Here is an 18,505-nt window from a genome sequence, read left to right as displayed (position 1 = left end):
GGTCACCCTGTGCCCTCTCGGCCCATCCCAGTGGGTAGGGCTGTGACCCCTGATGGCTGGTGTGCTAGTGAGGCCGCAGGAGGGTCACAGATGTCGGGGAGTCCTCCAAGCACGACTCGGAGGCCCAGGGGGCACCCCTACAGGCCCACGGTGGGAAGGTGGCATTGGGCAGGCAGCCCCAGCCCCCAGTTTGGTGGCTGGAGAGGCAGGTGGAGCAGGGTGATGTGGCTGTGGACAGGAACTCGAGTTACTGAGGTTGCTTCGGGTACGGTGACAGCGGGTGGGATGATGGCATCGCTCAGCTCTCCGCGCCTGTGACAGGTGGGGCATCTCGACCTCCAGGTGCCTCCCCTGATGGGCCAGTGGGAGGGGAGGGCGGTGGCCAGTGGAAACTACCTGGCCCCAGGGTGCCCCTCCTCTCACCCCAGCCCCTGGCCACACAGCGGGGGTGGGGGTCTCCCCGCCCCTCCTCCTTCCAGCCCTGCATCTCCTCCAGTGGGCCTCTTCGCCTGTTTGAACTGCAGCTTTTAAAGCTTTTTTGCCTTTTGAAAACTCGGAGGGGGGCAGGAATCGCTTGTGGAGAGGTCGTGAACAGTTGGTGATTATAGTCCAGTGGGTAGAAAGAGCTTAAAACAAATCCCCGTCCATCAGATGTCGGCTTAGGTGGTTTCCAGTGCTCCCCTGGGGGGGAGGCGGGGCGGGGCAGCAGCTCCCACCAAGGTGGACAAGGCCCCTTTTCCTCTCTGCGAAATGAGGCTACCAGACTCCCTCTTAGTGTCTGAACAGCTCTCCACTCTGCTGGCCCTTCCTCCCGGGGCCGTGGGACCTCAGGAGACCCGGCAGGCCCCTGACCAGCTCTGTGCCCTTGGCCAGGTCAAAGGCGCCCAGTGTCCCTAGGGCCAGCTGCCTGGCGCGTTGGCCTCCAGGGGGCAGTGGGCAGATCCCAGGCTTCCCCACACGCCAGTGTCAAGCCAGCCTCTTGGGAGTTGCAACGGCCCCCTTGCCCCACCCCCGCCCTGTTCTCGAGAACCCCAGCTATGGAGCAGCGAGGACAGGGCTGGCGGAAGGAGCCTGTGTGGGGAAGGGCTGGGTCAGCCCCCCGGGATCTCAGAACAGCCCCTCACGGACCTCAGACTGGGCATGCGCAGAAACCACCCTTTCCTGGCGCCTGGCCACACGGTAGCTTCAGGAAACATGCACTGCCTTTGTGTCTTCTTGCTTTTGCAGCTGAGGGAAAGGAGGCTCAGAGAGGTTCAACTCACTACTCAGGGTCACACAGCTTGTGAGGTGGTAAGGGGAGAGAGGATGGAGGCCAGGCCGTCCCACCGCAGGACCACGCCCCTGGCCGGACAGGTCAGTCTCCTGGTCTGTAGCAAGTGGGCAGCCTCTGTTGGGGGCCAAGTGAGGGCGGCTCTGTGGCCTGCCCCCTGCCTGCCTTCAGAGTCTGTCCCCAGCCAGCTGAGCTCTGTGTCTGTCCTTGCTGCGGCTTGGCCACCGCGGAGGCACATAGCAGAAGGGCTGCATGCCAGACCCTGGAGGGCCTTGCTGTATGACTTCGGGCAGGTGACCTAACCTCTCTGTGTTGTAATCTCCCCTATAGAGGGGCGTGGTTTGCCCTCCCAGAACCAAACCTGCCAAGCCAGTTAATAACAGCAGCTGCGGGCTGTCCGGTTAATAAAGGTCAGCTGGTATTCCTTTGTCTTCTGCCTGGAACGCCCTTCTCCCCTCCTCCCATAGTCTCCTGTACCTTAAGGCCACCTTGAATGCCACCTCCTCTGAGAAGCCTTCCGGTGTCCGCCTCGCCTTAAGCCATCCCTCCTGCTGCCTTCTGTGCTCACGGCCCCGTACTTTTCCCTCTGGGGACTGCAGAGCTTTGTGCCCAGTTTTCTTTCTTCTCTCAGACAGTGGTTTCCCAAGGAAAGATCCTTTCCGTTCTGTCCTCAGAGCCCCGCCCCCCCCCAAGGTGTGGAGTGTGCATGGTTGTCCCATAAAGGCTTATTGAGTGAACAGAGGGCGACCCTTTTGTAGCAGGCCTGTCACTCCCTCTGTGTTCATGCCATGTGCTTGGCCTTGACAAATGCTGGAGTGATGTCCGACGTCCATGCGGGTTCTCTGGGGACACCTCCTCAGAGCCCGGAGGGAAGGCTCGCATCCGGACAGCTCTGGGGAATGCCATGTAGGTCCCGTGGTCGATTGTTGAGAGAGTGTGGGGTGGATCGCCCCCAAAGCCAGCTTGGGGTCCCCCAGCTCCCTGCCAGTCTGCAAGGGGCTGGGCCCTTGGGGGCTCTGTCCTTGCGTGTTGGAGTGAGAGCTGGGGAAGCCAGGATGTGGCCTTGGTTTTGGGGTTGTTCCTAAAGCAGAGTCCTGGGGCACCCCCGTGGGGCTGGCCGGGGCTGTCTGAACCCCGTGCTTCTCCCGTCGGTCCAGGGCTCAGCTGAGGTTGCAGCCACCACCTGGGAAGGCCAGACCCTTGGTCATTAGCCTGTGGCCCCTGAGGCTCTGCCTCACCTGGCCTACCGGGCAGGAGGGCCAGTCTGGAGCCCAACGACTAAGATTGGGTTCCTGGATCTGCCTTATTGGCTGTGTGCCTTTGAGTAAGACTCAGACTCTGTATCTGATTCTTCCATCAACGACAGGAGATCGTAAAGCAGCATCATGTCACCGGTAGCCGTGGGTAAGCCAGAGACTATCCCAACCCCTTGCTTGAAGCGACAACCAGCACGGAGTTCGCCTGTGAACCTGGGCGCGGCGTGCGGTTGCAGACGCGGGGAAGCTGCTGGTATTCCCCGCCTTTGCTCACGCAGCCTCAGAGCTACATGGTAGCTTCTGCTACCTTCTCTTCTGGGGGCCGCCACCAGAGTCCACCCAGGGTCAAGGGGAGGGGACAGATTCCAGCTCCAGATGGAAAGAGGGTCACAGAATTTGCAGACATGTCTCAGAACCCCCTCATAGCTCCTAGGGCTGTTGGGCTACGCGGTTGACGGGTGGAAACGGTACTCGGGACTTGGAGAGAACCTGGTAAATGTTAGTGCTCCTCGAACGTGGATCCCAGAGAAATTCTTAGCACCTTAAGGGACACGGGGGCCTGGGAGATGGGCGTGGAAGGGGCTGGGGTTGGATGCCCACCGGCTCCGTGTTGGGATTCTCTCTTGGCCCATCCCCTTGTTTGTAGTGATTCTGAGCCTTTCAAATGCACTCTCGCCATTTTTGCCCAAGTCCCCGGCCTTCTGGGTGCCACCGCTCCACCCCCGCCCGGAAACCAGTGACAGGCTCTCCTCGTGGGCTGTCTCTCACCTGGGGGGTCTCTGATGTGTATGCACAAGGGATCCTTGTGCCACAAGCATGGGGAGATGGACCTGGTGCAGCAGGGAAGAATCTGGAAGCGAATGTGTGCCCTCGGGCAAGCACTTGGCTTCTTGGGCATCTGTCTCACTGACTGTGGGCAAGGAAGGGCAGGCCCTGCCTCTTGGGTCCTTGCTTCCTGGGGCTCAGTGACTGACTCCGATTGGGAGGGCAGGTGAGGACCCCGGCCTCAGGGGTCCTCTCACCTCGGAGAGCCCTGGGACAGGGAGGGCTGCTGTGTGTCCCCCCGCCAGGGGTCACTGGCAACAGAAGTTGGCAAGGCTGGCCGTCTTTTCTCTTGATGTCTGAGAGTCTGAGCTCTGGAAGGAAATGCAGTAATGCCAGCACCGGGGGGGCGGTGACCTTGTTGGTGATCATTACTGGGGGAATCGTGTCCCCCGAAAGTCACGTCTACCCAGAACCCCAGGATGGCACCTTATTTGGAAATACGCAGTGAAGATCAAGATGGGATCATTCTGGGTCAGGGTGGCCTGAAGTCCCGTGACCGGTGTCCTTATAAGAGAGCGGACAGGGAGGAGGCCAGGTGGGGCCGGGGCTCCGGACAAGGGCCTGGAGCCCCAGGGGCTACCAGGGGTGGGAAGGATCTCCCCTCCCCAGAGCCTCTGGCGGGAGCTCCGTCCTGCCCACACCTGGATCTCAGACTTCTGGCCTCCAGAAGTGGGAGAGTAAATTCTGTTGTTTTAAGCCGCCAAGTTTGTGGTGATTTTTACTGCAGCCCCAGGACACACATATATTCTCATTCCCTTCCTTTTCTATATTTTAAAAATACGAAATGGTTGGGAATACCTTCCAGTACTCGTCACAGACTGAGCCCCCCAGGATTGTGGGGTGGCTGAGTGTACAGACGGCCCTGGCTTCAGGGACCCAGGAGGCTGCGACGTCCCTGTCTCGGGTCCCCATCTCAGGCGGGAGACACAAGCTGCTGTGACAGGAAGGCCTCCCCAGTCTGACTCGAGTGCTCCAAGGCCAGCCCTGGCCCCACTAGACCCCTTCGCCGTCACTTGTCACTGTGGGAGGTGAGGGACCCCAGAGGCTGGAGACGCGGTGGAGACGGGCACCTGGGCCTTTCCTGTCGGAGACTCTGGCCAGGTCGTGGGGTGCCCTGGGACCCTGTCCTCACCGTCGTCTCTGATGGGGGGCACGGTGCAGAGGATTGTGTCTCTCCGTCATCCCCGGCCTGAGACGCTGCCGCTCCCTCTGTCCCCGGGTCATCGTCCCCCGTCCCTGCCCTGCCGCCCCCCGTGTTGGCCTCCCTCTCGGGTGAGGCACGTGGCTTTTGGGAGCCGAGGTCCACCCAGCAGGAGCCCCGTCCATATTGTGTGGTTATTTATCTGTTTCCCCCCTCCTGGGAGGCCGGCAACCTGAGCCAGCTGGTCTGCTCGCCGCTGTGTTCCCAGCTCCCAGAACGTGCTGGAACGAGTCCAGCGGGCTTGCAGGGGCCTGTGAGGCCAGCGGGGCAGCTGCCTCCCCTGCCTTTCCTGACAGCCCTGCATCTTCAGCCCCGCAGGCTGGGCTGCTCGGCGGCCATCCGACGAACCTCATCCGCCACTGGGCAGACAGGGAAACTGAGGCCCAGCTGAGGCCCAGAGCAGGTCAGGGCCTGTCTGAGGCCCCGGGCGAGCAGGGGCAGGGCTGGAATCCGAGTCTTTGCCAGGTGACGTGGCCATGTGGGATGGGACCAAACCTGGCCACTGTGTCCTGGGATCTTCCAGACACTGCGTTTGACCTCTTTGTCTCTGGATTTTTCCTTGGTGCCTCTAGTTGGGATGGGAAACTCAGCACTCGTGCGGTGACGCACAGCCTGTGTCGCTGAAGCCCCTTGGGGCAGAAAAGCAATTATGCCGGGTCTGTCGGGAGGGGAGCGGTGGGGGGACAGGGTGGGGGAACGGGGTCGGGGAGGACCAGGTACTGCCCTGGGGAGGTGCTGCGGGGCCTCACTCTGCTCCTGGTGGTGGCTAAGCTGCCAGGGGGCCCCAGCCGTGGAGCTGTCCTGGGGGGAGCAGCCCTGCCCCCTCCAGCCACCCAAGTGGAGAAAACCCCAGTGACCCAGTCAATGTTTCTTTTAATTAGAGACAATTAAAGTGGTGTAATGGGTAGCGGTGTGGAAGCTTCTGCAGGAGGGAGCAGAGAGCCCAAACGGAACCTTAAAAAAAAAAAAAAAAAAAAAAAGATAAAATAAAACCCAGTGAATTTTTAATAGCGATTATCTCCTGACACACAGCGCGTGGCCATCTGGCAGACACACAAGCCCAGTGAAGCTTGATGCTGGGGGGAGCAGGGGCAGCGGGAGGGAGGGAGCTGCACGGGGCTCCTGCTGGTGGCCTGCAGCCGGGGGGGGCCCCCTCCCTCCCTGGGCCACGCCGGCTGGTCCTCACCCGCCCTCCTGGGCTTTCTTCGCCCGGGCCCCCTCACTTCATAGACCCTCTTGCAGGGACACCCCCCCTCACCAGCTGATCTGAACAGAGAGGGTGGGTTCCCGATGTTTCTGGCCAGGAGCAAGGCCCCCATCAGAGCCTGCTGGGGGCACGGGTCTGCCCAGTGGAGGCGGCATTCCTGGCCCATACCGCGTGCCAGTCCCTCGGGCATTCCCCAGAGAGGTCTTGGATATGCAGCTCCAGGATGGAAAGTTTGTTCCTTCCATCACTTAACGTTGAAAGGAGTGGTTACTTTTTTTTTTTTTTTTTTAACCTAGGCTCCACGCTCAACGTGGAGCCCAGTGTGGGGCTTGAACTCAGGAGCCGGAGATGGAGACCTGAGCTGAGGTCCAGGGTCGGACGCCGAACGCACTGAGCCACCCAGCGCCTGGGGCTGGTTACCTGTTAAAGCAGCTGGGCTCTGCTGGTGTTTTGGGCTGGGTGCTTTCTTGTTACCGGCTTTCTGTGAGTCCCAGGACATCGGCAGCTTCTTTGGCCTCGACCCACTGTACACCTGTCTCAGCCCGCCGTTGTGACTTCCAGATATGTTTCTAGACGTTACCCGGGGTCCCCCGGCGGTAGCTTGAGGTACGGGGATGAGTTCCCTGGAGCTGCCGTAAAAAATCATCTCAAACTGAGGACTTAAAACCACAGAAAATTGTTGTCTCCCAGCTCCAGAGGCCAGAGTTCCGAATCAAGGTGTCCCCCACGGCCACCCGCCCCCTGGAGGCTCCGGGGAACTCCAGGCGTCCCTTGGCTTGTGGCCGCGTCCTTCTGCCTCTGGCCTCCTCCCTGTGTGTATGTGTGTGCGTGAGTCCTCCTCTGCTCTTGTGTTCAAAGTCCCTCACCCTGGAAGGACACGTCCTTGTGCGTGGGGCCACTCTAACCCCATATGACCTCATCGTATCTCGGTCACACCCGCCAAGACTCGCATGGGTGAATGAGGCCCCCTTCGGAGGTTGCAGGAGGACGTCGTGCACTTTGGGGGACACCGTTGAACCCACACAGCAACACAGCAGTGCTTCGGTGAAGGGAACCGTAGGGGATGGGCTCCAGGCAGCCTGCGGGTGGGCGGGTAGGTTCTGTCCAGGGAATGGCTTTGACCTGCAATCGAAGACCCGGGTTCACCCCCGAGAGAAGGCGCCGGCAGACGCCCTCTGTTGCTGGTGCTCCCCGTGCCCGTCTAAAGAGGTGGGATTTCAGCAAACCCATTTTATGGAGCCGGAACATGAGTCACGGGTTGGGGGCCTCCCTAAGGCTTCCTGCTGTGTTTACAGAACTTGGTGGTGGGGCCATGGGTCCAGACACTTCCTCCCCCTGGGACGGGCTCAGCCACCAGGATTCAGTCCCAGGCAGCTGCCAAGGGCCGGGCCTCTCACCTGGTGTTTAGTCCCCACCCCTTGGGGGTTGAATTTTGTCCCCCCAAAAGACCCATTCACGTCCAAACGCCTGCTACCTGTTCACGTGCCTTTACAGATGTCATAGGGTTAAGATGAGGTCCCATTGGGTAATGACAGGCCGTAACCCAAGGACTGGTGTCACACAGACAGTGATGTTCAGGTGGGATGTGACCACGGGCAGAGACCGCAGGGGTGCGTCCACGAGCAAGGAAGGCCAGCGGTGGCGGCTCCAGCAGGAGCTGGAAGAGGCTGGAAAGATCCTCTCCCGGAGCCTTCAGAGGGAGCGTGGACCTTGATGGCGGGCTTCTGGCTCCCAGAACTGGGGGAGCCTCGGTGGCTGTGTGTTGAGTTCCCTGCGTGGGGAAATTCGCCGTGTCAGCCCCAGGAGCCTGACCCCCCACCTTCCAAGGGGAACAGAGGATGTCGGTCTCCCTCGCCCACCCGAGCAGTGTTGTGTTTCCCTGGGATTCTTTGGGGAGAGGCCAAACCGGGGAAGAGAAGGGAAGGTCACCCTCTCGGGATGCCTGTCTCCCCAGGGGGCCACCCACACTGGGTGGGGAGGGGTGAGGCACAGGACAGGAGAGGCCTGTAGTGTAGTTCGGGGGGTGGCCAGGGGGCCACACTGGGCTGGAAAGGGAGAGAGAAGCTTCTGAGAATATATCCGGCCAGGAAATGTGTGGGCTCCTCTCCGGAGCAGGGACTGACCGCGAAGGGTGACGTTTCCGAAGCCAGGGGCCGTTGCACAGGCCAGGCGAGGCGACTTTGGGGAGCATCTGGCCAGGAACTGAGGCAGAGGCAGCTCTGCCTGCCTCCCGGGGGCTCTGAGCTGTCTGCTACCCCCTGCCCCGGGCCTCACCCAGCCCCACCACTTTGCAGGAGAGCCGGCTGGAGTACTTCGAAGCCACAGACGTTAGTATGAAGGCGCGGCGCTGCCAAAATGAGAGCTGCCTCAGGGTGCAGAGCTATGGGGACCACGGTAGGCCGGGGTGAGAAACGGGAGGTGATGAGCGTCCCAGGGCTGCTATAGCAGGATCACAAACGCCGGGCTTCAGTGACATTGATTCTCTGGCCATTCTGGAGACCAGAAGTCCCAGAACCAGAAGGGCTGTGCTCCCTTTCAGGGGCTCCTGGGAAGAAGCCTCCTCTCTCCCTTACAGCCCTGGCAGCTGCTGGCCTGCCTTGGCTTGGGACCCCCTCTCTCTGCCCCATCTTCACATGGCCTTCTCCTCCCCTGATTGAGGACAGCTCGGTGCTGGATTTGAGACCCACCTGGCGCATCCACATGGTCATATTTAGGGATCCTCAGTTACATCTGCAGAGGCCCTGTGACTCAAGAAAGTCCCATTCCGGGTTCCAGGGCTTAGGATGTGGGCCGTTGAGTGCCCCGCAGTGGGGTGCGTGGAGACCCCTCCGAGTGACTGTGCCAGAGCTAGTCCCACAGATGCCCGAGTGGAGAGCCCTGAGTGGGGAACACCCCTGAAATGTTTAAGACATGGCAAAGATGGGGTGCCTGGGTGACTCAGTGGGTTAAGCCTCTGCCGTTGTCTCAGGTCATGATCCCAGGGTCCTGGGATCGAGTCCCGTCTCGGGCTCTCTGCTCGGCGGGGAGCCTGCTTCCTCTCCCGCCCCACAGCCTACCTCTCTGCCAACTTGTGATCTCTGTCAAATAAGTAAATAAAATCTTTCAAAAAAAACCACAATGAAATGGCAAGGATACCAATGGGCAGTGCTGCAGGATAGGAGGAGAAGAATGAGGGTGTGTGGGCTGTGGTTCCGAGGACATAGCCCTCACCGGGATCCAGTTGGGAGGCCTGGGAGGTTTGGGGCAGAGGGCAGGACGCGAGTCAACCTCCCTTCCCGTAGGGTCCTCTGGCGGGCATCACATGGAGGGTGGAGCTCAGGGCCAGGGCAGAAGCAGCGGGACCCGTGAGTTGGCTACTGCACCAGTCCAGGCGACAGATGCAGGGAGGTTTGGGTGGGGAAGGAAAGGAGAGGCATCAGTTGGGGCTCTCATCTGGGGAAGAGAGCATCTCCGTGCGGCCGCTGATGGGGCTGGAGGGGTGGTGGGCACAGCCTGTTCTCTGATGGGTTAAGGATTTCTGACGGTCTCATTTTCCCAAACATCCAGCCCCACTACAGCCGCCTCCCTCCGTGTCCTGCTCCCCACCCCGCTGTGACGGCAGCTGTTGTCAGCGGGAGCAGGGAGAACAGCTGGAGATGCAGGGAGGGAGGTGGGGCGGGGAGCCGGGCAGCAGGGACCCTGAAGAGGCTGTGCCAGCCTGGGCAGGGGGTCACATTGCATTTCTCTCGCTGCAGCAACTCCCACAATTAAACCTGAGCGCCTCGTGCTGATGGCCTCTTAGGGCTCCAGGGAAAGCGCTTCCTTCCCCCAGGAACCCCATCCCCATCTCCCCCTGCCTGCGTCCCCCTCCTCCAAGCTGCCCTCTGCCTGGAAGCTAGGCCCCCAGCGCCGGGAGAGAGGGAGGCTGTGATGTCCTCATGCCAGTTTCCAAAACAAATGTTGCTTTTAATGCCACATCCTTTAGTCCTTAGGCTCTCGAGTTTATCGGACAAACTCTATGGTACTGACGGACTCGAGGCTTGGGCCTCAGTGTCTGAATTCTGCTGGTTCTGTTCTCCAGATGGCTCTAGTCCATCTCCTGAATCAGCGGGGGCGGCCCCACACTCTCCAGGCCACAGCTCTTGTGGCCCAGGGACCATATAGTGTGGCCTGCGGGAGCATCGCCCATGGATTAATCCATTCATTCTGGGGGGCCCCCTGAACCCTGTCCTGCGTGCCCCCCCCCCCCATAGAATCCCAACTTTTCTTTCTGTCTCCTTCCCCGTATCTCTGCCCTTGCAGCCAGATCCCCACCCCTGGGGCAGCCCAGGCAGTGGATTTGCAGGGAGCTGTGACTGGAGCCTTGTCTTGCTAAATCTTTAATCCTTGGCTGGGAGCTGCCTTCCCTCTGGCGGCCAGCGGGTTGGGGGGTCATGAGACCACGCACAGGCAGAGCTCTTCCTGCAAGTTGGTGGGCTGTGTCTGGCCACATCCAAACCCCTGGAAGGCTGGGCCTCCAGCTGCCCCCCTGGGATGCTGGAAGGTGTCCCGTAGGAGGTAAGCGCTGGAGCATGGGATGCATGTCCGCTCAGCTTGGTCAGACTGAGGCAGAGACAGACCTTTGTCTCTGTGCCCATTGTTATGCTTGGGGAGGGTGACTTGTAGTAATACCATCTCCGACCTGCAGAGGCAGCGTTATTTCCAGGGTGCTGTGGCTCTGTGCCCGGGTGCCGGGTGGGTTCTTGCCTTACAGATCTCGTTGGTCAGTGGCTGCTGGAGCCTGTGACTTTCCGGGCAGGAAGCTCGCTCCGGAGGAAGTGGGGCATCTTGCTGAGAAAGAAGAGGAGGAGCCCAGTGGGAAGTGTTCTTGAGGCCAGTGAGGGCTCCTGTCTAAGAACACAACAGGCCCCCTGAGGGCCTGGGCCTCCTGGAGGGGGTTCCCTGGTATTTCAGAGAACGCCACCTGAGTTGGGTTGGGAGCAGCTAGGGGATGGCGGGACGCCCTCACGCCTTCTAATCGCTCTCCCACACACGTCAGAATGTTCCAAATCAGGCAGGCCAGTACATCCTGGGACAGCATGTTGCGTTTGAGGACCCACTTTGTCACAGCCTAGTGGGGACATCTTAAGCATTTGGGGTACGGAATGGAGCAGGGAGATTTCTGTCATCCTGGACAGAAGTCCTCGCCACCGGCATTCCTGCCTTTTGCTCTTGGGCCTAGCCTCACCAGCCATTTTTAGTTCCTTATGCTCCTTTCTGTCTCATGGCCTTTGCACCTGCTGTTCCCACATTCTTCATGCTGTTCCTTGCTGACCCCAGCTTCTCCCCCACGCAGCACATCTTCTTGGCATGCTCCATGCAGATGTACTTGCATGCCTTCCTGAGGCTGTGTGTCAGCCTGCTAAGCTGGGCTGCACCAGGACAAGGGCAGGGTCAGCTTTTAGGCTCAAGAGACTGGCCCCAGGGCCTGGCCCATGTATGCAGGAGGTGCCCAATAATAATTGTGGCTAAATGTTTTATGTGTTTCCTGACTCTATAGCCAGAGCTGAAACTGAGAGACATCCTGCATGTGCCATCTGTTTGTGAGTGATGCAGCCAGGGCCGACTTCCACCTGGTCAGGCCACTCCCCACATGGACGCTCAGCCTCCGTCCTCGGGTGCACCCCAGGCCTCCTGCTGGACATGGAACAGGCTTCAAGGGTTTTACTTGATTTAGCTGTTTTATTGAGATGTGGTTCACATACGATTCCTCTCCCCTTAAAGCGTACAAGTCAGTGGGCTTTATATATTTGCAGATGGTGCCGGTATGACCACTGTGTCCTTCTAGAATGTTCTCCGCACCCCACAGAGAAACCCTGTACTCCTTGGCTGCCCCTCCCTAGCTCTCCCTCCCCCAGCCCCCAACAACCATGGATCTGCTCCGTCTCTGTGGATTTACCTGTTCTGGACATTTCGCATCCGTGGAATCGCCCAGTGGGGCCTTGCATGTCTGGTGCCTCTCACTGAGCTGTCCCGCAGGACGGCCTTCCGCTTCGTGGCTAAGTAATGTTCCAGAGTGTGGATGGACCACGTTTGGTGGCCACTTTCATCCGCTGATGCACGTCTGGGTGGTTTCCCCATCTCAGCTGTTGGGAACGGTGCCGCCCTGAACCTGTCTGTGTGAGTTTCCATGCGGACGTGTTTTCAGTTCTCTGGGCTCCCGCCCCTCCCCGTGCTGTGGACTTCCTGTGGAATTTGGGGATGGCTGGGGTGTCACTGTCGCGGTGAAGTGACCATTTCTCGTGTGTCATGCAGTGCCTGTGCACTGGCCCCAGGCATGCACAGAGGCCTCAGCCTCCATACACAGTGGTACACAGTGGGGAAACTGAGGCTCGGGTGCACCTGCGTCTGGCTGCAGTGTCAGGGTTTGTCTCCTCCAGGGAGCTCTCCAGGTTGTTTCCAGACCAGCTGACCCAGAACTCAAGGGTGGCAGGGTGCTGGAGATGGCCTGGCGGGGAGCGGTGTGGCAGTGGGGCTGTACCTCCAGCGGCTCCTGGGTCCTGGCTGCGCCTGAGCGCCTGTCTGAAACCTTCAGATTCTCACAGCACACCTCCCCTGTGAAGTGTGGACTGGTACCGTTCCCACCTGACAGATGGGGAAACTGAGGCACAAGATTCCAAGTCCACACAGCCTTGGTCATCGGCCTTAGATGTCAGGGCCAGAGTGGGACTCGGCCAGTTCGGCCTCAGATTCTACTGCCTCAACCCCAACACTGTGCCTTCTGGGTAAGAGGCAGACGTCCGTCCGCATGGGAACGAAGACACATTCTGGGCATCCCTGGATGAGGTGAGATGGTTGTTCAGAGGCTTCTGTGTCTCAGCTTCTTACTGGTCATGTGACTGGGGCAGTTTGGGACCTCTGAGCCTCCGTCCCCTCCCCTGTGTCTGCTCCCAGGTCCCTGGGGAGCCCTCCTACCCACCCCCCCATTCCTGAGCTCTCCTCCTCAGGCCTTGCCACTCCCGCGAGGCCCAGCAGAGCCCCTGCCCGGCTGCCCAGCCACCCCCAGTGGCCTGTCCCTGCTCTGCTCCAGGTGTCTCATTGCCCTCCCAGGGGACAGAGCAGCCACCATCCGCCGAGGGGTGTCACTTTCACAGCAGGTGTGGCGAGCAGTGGGGCCAGACGAGGCTCCCCGGAAAAGCTGGGGGGTCAGACTGGGTGGCCGGCAATGCCAGGGAGGGGGTCCCGGTCCCCAGTCTGACTCCTCCGCTTGGCACCCCAGCACCTGCTCCCTGATATTCCAGCCTGTGGCCCCGAGCCCTCCGCCCGCCCCCCCCCCCAATGCCTAAAACAGTACTCGTCCCCAAGCAGCTGGGTTTCGCATGGAGTGTGGCGGGCAGGCCCCCCAGGGAGCAGCGTGTGCAGGAACCCCAGGTCTCGCCACCCCTCCCGGGACAGCGTGTGTTGCCTTTGCTCGAGTTTCAGTTTGGTTTTTAAGCGGCGCCTGGCTCCCTCCCTCCCTGGGCTGGATGCCCTCCTGCCTGGAGCTTTGGCCATGTCCCCTTGCCGGCCACCAGTCTCCGCCAATCCCGACACCTGTGCTTCCCGCCACAGCCAAGCCTCGCCGAGGTGGGGGCCAGGCCTCCCAGGGTCCAGTCCGGGCTCTGCTGCTGACCACCTGTGTGGCCTCAGTGTGTGGCCTGGTTGCTCCGGGCCTCAGTCTCCTGATCTGTGACCAGAAACAACGGTCCTCCCCTTTTTGAAGGAGAACGCACACTCAAGCACATGGGGTGTTCAGTGCATGTCCAGCTCACCACGGTCTCGGTGGGGGGAGAGGCGTCCTCTTGGCTTGCAGACGACGGGGGTAGGAGGGAGGCAGTGGTTAGCTCTGGGGTGCAGAGGGCAGGTTGCTTGAGAAGGCTTCTTTTTTTAAAATATTTTATTTATTTATTTGACAGAGAGAGAGATCACAAGCAGGCAGAAAGGCAGAGAGGGGGTGGGGGAGGCAGGCTTCCCGCTGAGCAGAGAGCCTGATGCCGGGCTCGATCCCAGGACTCTGGGATCATGACCTGAGCCAAAGGCAGAGGCTTTAACCCACTGAGCCACCCAGGCGCCCCTTGAGAAGGCTTCTGAAGGCGTCCAAGTAGGCTAGATGGGCGAGGAGCAGGCAGGAGGGCGCTCCAGGTAAAGGGGGCGCCCAGACAAGCTGTTGAAGTCCGTCCCCTTTGTAGATGCACCCCTCCTCCTTCCAAGCGGGGCATTACCGGGGTGGTTTGATTTGAGCCGACATCCCCTGTCCCGTACACGTGCCAGGGTTTGGACAGTCTGTTTGCTGAGGATGCCCAGTGTGCTCGGTTTCCCGGAGTGGAGACGCTGGGCCAGAGCAGACCGGGGCCAGCAACGTTACCCCGATGCCCCCCGTTCCTCTGCGGGAGCAGGTGGTGTACTCTGGAGGACCCGCTCTGTGCCCACCACAGGGGGAGTTGGGACAACGGACACTTTGCCTTAACTTCTCGCGGCTAGAACGAGGAGGTGCTTCTGTTTCCATCACCACTTTATAGACCAGGACGCTAAGACCCGGAGCCATTGCTTGGTGAACGGCTGGGCAGGGACAGGCGGAACACAGCCCTGCCCTCCGCCCCAGCACGGACCCCTCCGCCATCGTGCTCTACACTTGTGTGGAACAGGCTGGCCCTGGCCAGCGAGGCCCACTGGCTGGCTGGCTGGAGAGCTGGCCTACGTAGTCTCACCTCGAGTTCACGTCCTCACCCAGGAGGTGTTTGTGAAGGGTTTTTCCAAGCCAAGTGCCCTCCTCGGGCTGGCTCTTGTCGTTATCCGGGGAAGAGCAGCAGATAGTCGGGACGGGGACTGGGCCAGTGCCACAAACCACCGGAACATTCCAGAACGTCCGCCAGCGGGCAGGCTGCACATCACCTGGGGCGCCCTGGGTGGTGCCCGCTCTGCCAGGTGCAAGAGACCGAGAACGGGCACCCATGTGCCTCTGACAGAGGGGATGGACCGTGAGCGGGGCCTGGCAAGGTGGCGAGGCTGAGGCTCGGCTCTGGGGGCAGGGATCAGGGCCCCGACGGCCTAGGCTCAAGTCTCCCACACTTTTCCTTACAATGTGTGTGAATTTGAGGGAGTCAGTCCCCCGCTCCGTGCCTCCGTTTCCCCTCCATAAAATACGGGTCCTGTGGTCCTCACCTGCGGGGTCCACGTGAAGCCGGGCACAAGTGACAAGGCTGGGAGGCGTGCGGTAGGTGCCGGACGCCGCTGGAAATGCTGTGGAGTAACTGCTCTGGCTTCCTGGCTCGGGGGAGGGGGCGGGCAAGGGGGAACAGAAGCGTGTGGGTGCCGGGCCGTGTCTGGACTTAAATCCCCTCTCTGTGCCTCAGTTTCCCTGTCTGTAGCTGGGGTGAGAAGGGGCTGGCCCCGGCCGCCCGCCGTAGGCGCCCTGCTCTTGCACTGGCCACGCCCAGCCCCGGGGCCACCCTCCCGGCCCACCGGGCCGTTCCGCGGGATCAAGTGTCCCGGAGGCGGCGGGCTGAGACCAGCGGATCTCCCCGCGCACACCTGAGAACCCGCTGGCAGGAGTGTTTGCTTAATTAATTGACTTTGCGAGGGGAGCCCGTCCCCGTGTAAATCTAGCAGCAGCTCCGGAGCCTGCTGCCGGATGCCGCGGGTGCAAGACTAGACTTTAAATAAGGGTACGGCTCTGGTCTGAATAATTGAAGAGCATCAGGGAAACAGCCACTCTCGGCACCATGTCTGTCCCTGCCCGTAGCCCCGTGCTGCCCACGACCCCTCCGCCCACAGCACCAGGGGCCTTTCAGTCCTGAGTGCCGGCTAGACCCCCCTCTGGTGACCATCAGGGCTCTTGATCGAGTGCCCCCATTTTCCAGATTGGGAAACCGAGGCCGTGGTGGCAGGGGCAGAGGGAGTGGCTAGAGGCCGCATTCTGAGCCTGGCGGAGCGGGCTCTGGCTTCCCGTGGCTCCGGGGAGCACTCCGGGCCATGTTCCATCACATGGGGGTATCATCGAGAGGAAGGCTGAGCCGTGCTTCTCCTGGTCTGGGCTTTCTGATCTGCAGTGCCAGGGCCCCCCAAGCCCCTGCATCCGTGAATCCCGTTGGAACAAGGGGAGCAGGTGTCAGACTCCAGCCCGCAGGCACCTCCGTTCCTGCTTGTGATTGACGGCTTCTTTCTGGATATAAATTGGTTTTCTAAAAACTTAGCTGATGTGAATGGCCCCTCCAGAAACTTAAACACCCGGCCGATTCAAAGATAGTGAATAACACAGGAGCAGGCACGTTGGCAATCCCGAGTGGCCCCCGAGTGACACGCCGCAGAGAAGCTGTAACGCAGAGGTCTCACGTGTGGCTCTGTGCGCCCCTTCCTCCTAACCCTTGAGAGAGGCCTGCTACTTCCCCTCATCTTGCAGATGGGGAAGCAGAGGCACAGAGAGGCCGAGTGACCTCCTATATTTCATAGTCGAGGCGGGACTCACACCCGGGCAGCCCGTCCCCGAGCCCCCACTCTCTTTGCAGCCAGCTCTCCTGCCCTCCTGTCCGTCTGGGCAGCCCCTCCAGCTCAGGGCCTTTACTGTCCCCAGACAACGTGGCAGGGGAGGGGCTCCTCCCCTGTGCCCACCCCTTAGGTCTAGGACACCTACAGCTGCCCTGGGCACAGCTGAGCCCGAGGTGCCTGTATTCAACCTTGACCGCCTGCACCTGTCCTTGGCGCCGGGCCATGTCACCCACTGCCCCCGGATGGTGTGGTAGGGTCCCTTCCGCCACCACAGACAAAGGCAGGATTTATAGTCGTCAGAAAACCACATGGAATATTCCAGGCCCCGTCCACACCAACTGCAGCTCCCCAGACAAGGGATGGGGCAGCCTGAGCCGAGAAGGAGGCCTCTCAGGCCCAGCCACCCCTGGTTTCCTGCGCCCAGAGGCACCCATTCCAGCCCCTGCCTTTTCCCAGAGGATGGCATAAGCCCAGAGACGGAGAGTGTCTTGGCCGCAGTCACACAGCAGGGTGGGGCCCGGCCCCGGGTCCAGCCTTGGCACAGCCTGTTCTCCAAGCAGTGGGGAGTGGAGAGCTGCGTCTGCCCCTCCTCTGTGCCTTCCCCCTGCCTTTATTTCATTTTTCGGAGCAGAGGAGGAGGGAGGGAGTGCCGCGCCGCCCGCCCACCCGCCGTCCCCGGGAGGGCATCCTTCATCCCCCAGACCTGCGCCGCCGCCGCCGCATTAAGGACAGATGGATTACAGCTAATGAGGCTGCTTGCACCATTAACACTCGAGAGCCTTCCCGGGATTAAAGCCGGCGCGCAGCCCGCCGGGGCCGGCTTGTCACTCTCGTGGTGGTGCCGCGGCGCCTGGCTGGGCATCACTGTGCCCTAATTGTTCCTGTAATTGGGAGCCTGATGCCAGCCTCCCCGGGGGCGGCCGGCCGGTGGGAGCTGCTCTGGGCACCCCCCAGCCCTGCCCCCCTCCGGGCCCTCCTGCCCCTCAAAGACCAGCGCCCCCTGACCCAAGGCTGGGCTGCGGGTGCCTCCCCGCCGCAGAGCCCCCATTCTTGTCCTGGCCTTTAGTACAGATGGGACCGTACGGGTGCCTCAGGGCAGTGAGGGGAGCCGGCCCGGCCTGGGCTGCCCTCGCGGGGGTCCTCCCGCACCCAGCCCCCACACGCAGCTCTGGTTGTCACACGCATGTGTGCACGCGCAGGGTCAGGCCGCCCGCCATCCCGAGCCCCTGGGTGCCCATGTTTGTGGCGCCTGCCGTCTCACAGGTTCACGCGTGTGTGCTTGCCCGCAGCCCGCACACCCCCGCACACGCTGCCCTCCACAACCCACACGCGGCGATCCGCTCCTCAGAAACCCGTGCCCACATGCGCCCCACACCTGCTCTCACGCGTGCTTGTGCCCGAGAGCCTTCCAGGGACACGACCCTCCCCCTCGGCACTGCTGTGCACACGCAGCTGGCGTGCACTCCATGTCGGCGCGTGGGCCCGGGGAAGACCCTGCGGTGCTGCCCGTGCTGGAGGCAGTGCCACGCGGCTCCGGTGGGGAAGGTGAGCTGGTTCTCACCCGGCGTGGCCTGGCATCTGTGCCATGTCCTCCCCACGGCCGGCGGCCCTCTCCCGACCCGCGCACGGGGCCCGCCCCTCCGCAGCCCTCCCTCCACTCACCCCCTGCCCCCCACCCCCACCCCGTCCCCGCCTTCACCACGCGGCCTGCCGTTCTCCATGCCCGACGAGAGAGAAGACCCGGACACTCCCCGTCTGCATTTGGGTTCCAAGGGCCGGCGTCCCAGTGTGCGTTTGTAGGAATGACTTTGGGCACGGCTGGATGGAGGCCGCCGAGTTAAACCTGGAACAGAATGTGTTTTGCCAGTCTCTCACACGCCTAGCGCCATGTCCTCCCCAGGGGGAGGAGCAGCGGACCCCCGTTTTCACTTGGCGTAGGCGTCCGAGGGACCCAGGGGGTCCACTCGGTGTTGATAAGCGCTCAGGGATTTCAACACGGATGCTTGAGCTGTGCAGGCAGGAACACGTTCCGAACATTCCAGAGGGTTCCTGATGCTGCTTCGGCCCCCTGGTCCACTTGGGAAGAGACAGGGGAGCCGCTGGGGCGGGGTCGTGTCTGAGAGGCCTGTCTGTGTTTGCGCCCCGGGCAAGCCGACCTAACCGACACCCACGTTAGGCTCCTTGTGAGTGCAGTAGACGGAAAGAAACACATTTACCTCTCCTGGCCGCCTTGGGAGTCTGTTTTTATCTCCATATTACCTGTG

At 61.3% G+C, this 18,505-nt stretch overlaps 1 protein-coding gene across 5 annotated transcripts in view; it reads left to right on the top strand.

The window, feature by feature from the left end:
* Positions 1 to 18,505, top strand: part of GSE1 (Gse1 coiled-coil protein) — a 387,275-nt gene that overhangs the window by 216,533 nt on the left and 152,237 nt on the right. The gene's annotated exons all lie outside the window — the stretch shown is intronic.

This window comes from Mustela lutreola, chromosome 16 (assembly GCF_030435805.1).
Source record: "Mustela lutreola isolate mMusLut2 chromosome 16, mMusLut2.pri, whole genome shotgun sequence".
Classification (NCBI taxonomy): domain Eukaryota; kingdom Metazoa; phylum Chordata; class Mammalia; order Carnivora; family Mustelidae; genus Mustela; species Mustela lutreola.
Note: the sequence above shows the minus strand (reverse complement) of the source record. Positions and strands in the feature narration are given on the sequence as shown.